The 4,038-nt window shown below is 41.1% G+C and overlaps 1 pseudogene; it reads left to right on the plus strand.

Moving 5' to 3' along the window:
* Nucleotides 1–2,971: 2,971 nt before the first annotated feature.
* Nucleotides 2,972–3,741, plus strand: LOC106144522 (annotated as a pseudogene).
* The last annotated feature ends 297 nt before the right edge of the window (nt 3,742–4,038 follow it).

Here is a 4,038-nt window from a genome sequence, read left to right on the forward strand (position 1 = left end):
AAATGCTAAGCCAATAGCTACATCTCTCCTAAACCTCTCTGGCTGTCTGACTCCTGGACCCCTCTCTAAAGTCCCTTCCTTGAATTCACAGGTAAGGGATACTGCATAAATGTTTTATTGTTTTATTATATAATCCTTATATAAACACACTAAGTTCTGTGAGGACAGAGGTCTCATCTTACTCTTTAAGGAGCTTCCCAAACAGTTTCTCCTGGTGTCTCATGCATTCAATCATTACCGTTCACAGCTGTATAGGAATCTCTATAGTGTGGCTCTAGCAGGTTGTGCCAGATGCTAACAGAGTGATTAAACACAGGAAGTGGGTGCTTGTGGGTTTAAAATGATATCCCCGATGGCTAAGGATGTTGAGCATTTCCTTAACTTAAGTGTCTTTCAGCCATTTTAGATTCCTCTGTTGAAAGTTCTCTGTTTAGGTCTGCACTCCATTTTTTTTTCTAAAAAAATTGGATTATTTGTTCTTTTGGTGACTAATTTCTTGAGTTTTTTTGTATATTTTAGAGATCATCCCTCTGTCTGATGTGGGGTTGGTGAAGATCTTTTCCCATTCTGTTTTATCTTGTTGACCGTGTACTTTGTTTTACAGAAGCTTTTCAGTTTCAGGAGATCCCATTTATTAATTGTTTTTCTCAGTGCTATGTCTCAGTGTCTGGGGTAGCCATCAGAGAAATGCAAATCATAACAACTCTGAGGTACCATCTTACACCTGTAAGAATGGCCAAGATCAAAAACATTGATGACAGCTTATGGTGGAGAAGTTGTGGAGTAAAGGGAATACTCCTGCATTGCTGGTGGGAGTGCAAGCTGGTACAGCCACTTTAGATATCAATATGGCAATTTCTCAGAATATTAGGAAACAACCTACCTCAAGACCCAACAACATCACTTTTTGTTATATACCCAAATGTGATACCACAAGGACATGTGCTCAACTATGTTCATAGCAGCATTGTTTGTCATAGCCAGAACCTGGAAACAACCTAAATGCCCCTCAACTGAAGAATGGATACATTCTTCACAATGTAAAAAAAGTGGTACATTTACACAATGGAGTACTACACGCAGAAAAATACAATGGCATCTTGAAATTTGCGTCAAGATGGACGGAGCTAGAAAACATCATATTGAGTGAGGTAGCCCAGACCCAGAAAGACAAATATCATATGTATTCACTCATAAGTGTCTTTTAAACATAAAGCAAAGAAAACCAGCCTACAAGTCACAATCCCAGAGAACCTAGACAACAATGAGGACCCTAAGAGAGACATACATGGATCTAATCCACATAAGAAGTAGAAAAAGGCCAGATCTCAAGAGTAAATTGGGAGCATGGGGACCATGGGAGAGGGTAGAAGGGGAGGGGAGAGAAAGGGAAGTGTGCAGAGAAAATGTAGAGCTCAATAAAATGAATTTAAAAAATGATATCCCCAATTCCTGACCTTTGGCTCATGATCCCTCATTGTTTGAAAACCACCTTTGTTAGGCAACACAGTTCTTTCCTTTGCCTTCCCTTCCCCTTACCCACCACCATCTGCAAAACCAGGAGTCTAGTTGGACACTGATGCCTATGCACCTTCTGTATTCTTTTATTTTTGAATCCTTTTTATTCTTGAGCCATCTTTTTTGTATAAGTCACTTCTTCTCATCCCTCCCTGCCTGTAGCTATCTCCACACCCACAGGCCTAACTTATAGGTAGTCTTTATACCTATGTGTTTAAGGACCTCCTTTTGCTGTTGAGATTCTCCTTTCTTCTCCCTCTCTTTTCTCTTCCCACTGCCTCATCTGCACCAACAGGCCTAGCTCCAAAACCATGGCCATCTTTCTTTGGTCTAATTAAATAGCAAATCTACCAACTTTACCCAACCTAGCTCAGGTCATACATGTCATGTACCAGTCCTATCTAAGGAAGGCCAAATTATCACAGCAGACACAGAATCAGAGAAGTCTACATGCCCAGGTCTCTTCTGAACATACATGCAAAGGTATCTGATGAAATATCAGCAAACCAAATAAGGTACATATCAACAAGCTCCTCCACCGTGATCAGCATGGATTGTTCCTGAAAATACAAAGTTGGTTTATCATATATAAGTCAATGATGGTAATAAATCATATAAATGGACTTACGGACAAAATAGCATCACCATTTCAATAGATATGGAAAAACATCTTTGACAAAACCCAAATGCTTTCTTGATAAAAGATTTCATGGTACTACATCAATAAAGCACGACATGCTAATTATACGGAGGCAGTAGTGGCATGCATGCATTGGTGCTAGCCAGCAACCCTCTAACTGGACTCGAGGCCTCCTTAACAAGCAAACCGTGCCTGGTACTGGAAATCTAGCTAACTACTCAATGCTGGTGAAGTTGTTATTAAGGGAGAATCTCCAACCACTAATTTACTAAACCAACCTAATCCCAAACAACAATCTATACATGATTTTCCTTATGCCTACAGATAAGTGTAGTCTCACCCCCATCAAAGAATCTTTCTTTTGAAACAGATGAGATTACTGCAGAAAGCTGTAACCAGTCAAAATGCATAGTTGTGGAGCTTAGACCCAGTGCATACATATAAGACACATTCCCACACCCGTGGCTCAGGGAACACTATGGAAAAGAGAATAGGAAGAGTGTAAGAGTGAGGGAATCTGTAAATTTGCTGTGAGATTGTGTTTCCCAGTTACTATATCAGAAGCCACATCTATAAGGTCTTACCAACATTACTGCAAAAACATGACCAGAATAAGGATGAAAACATGAGCGGAATCAAGATCACACCAATGAACATGCCAAATGGACAGAGAGGAGCCAACAAGTCTTCAGCCATTTAAAAAAAACTCTAGGCAGAAATAGATGCAAGCCAGTGTGTCCTTGGGCTAGAGAGCAGGATGCCCACCTTCGGTCAATAGCATTGTGGTGTTGGTTACCCCGGAGTGAATTAAAAATGGACGGCGTTGACAGAGACAAGGAAATTTTTGCTCGTAAGTGTGCCCAGTGCCACTGTGTGAAAAAGGGAGGCAAGCGTAAGACTGGACCAAACCTCCACAGTCTGTTTGAAAGGAAGACAGGTCAGCCACTAGATTCTCATACACAGATGCCAACAAGAACAAAAACATCACCTGGGGAGAGGATACCCTGATGGAGTAATTGGAGAATTCCAAAAAGTACATCCCTTGAACAAAAGTGATCTTTCCTGGAATTAAGAAGGAAGAGAGCACAGATCAATAGTTTATCTTTTTCCCCCCTGAGACAGGGTTTCTCTGCAGCTTTGGTGTCTGTGCTGGAACTAGCTCTTGTAGACCAGGCTGTTGCGGGAGGTCCTTCCGCTCCTCCAGCCTATAGCCGCTGAGATACCCGCCCATTGGGGCGTGGTCTCTCTCCCTTTAAAAAAGCGGCCACTTCCTTCTCTCGCTCTCTTCACTTCCTGCTCGGCTGGCGACTAGACTCCCTTCGTGGTTGTACAGAGGGCTGACGGTGATCTGTAAGTTTTTTCCCTTTTAAATAAATACTACTCTATTAATTATAATTCCAAACTGCTGTGGCATTGTTTGTGACTTACGCCTACACCAGGCTGGCCTCAAATTCATAGAGATCCACCTGCCTCTGCCTCCTGACTGCTGGGATTAATGGCATGCACCAACACTGCCAGGAGTTGGGTTTTTTTTATTGTTGTTGTTCCTAATAGCTTATCTTAAAAAGGCTACTAATGAGTAATTCCAATGCCTTATTTACTACAAAACAAATGTCTCATGACTTTTAATGTGTACCATAATTAAATTTATACACCAAAATTCAGATCATGAATGGCTAGCAATGTTTTGTTGGACAGCCCTGATTTAAGTAAAACTGACTCATAGGAAAGTGAAAAAGAAAAAAAAAGAACTATAGGCAACTGAGTAAAGTATGGAATGGGAGAAGTGGCCTTCACTAGGGAAGAACACACCAATTGACTGCCTAGTGCTAAACAGTCAGCCCTGAAAACATACGTAGAGGTATTATTATATGAACTGA

Source organism: Microtus ochrogaster, chromosome 4, assembly GCF_000317375.1.
Source record: "Microtus ochrogaster isolate Prairie Vole_2 chromosome 4, MicOch1.0, whole genome shotgun sequence".
Classification (NCBI taxonomy): domain Eukaryota; kingdom Metazoa; phylum Chordata; class Mammalia; order Rodentia; family Cricetidae; genus Microtus; species Microtus ochrogaster.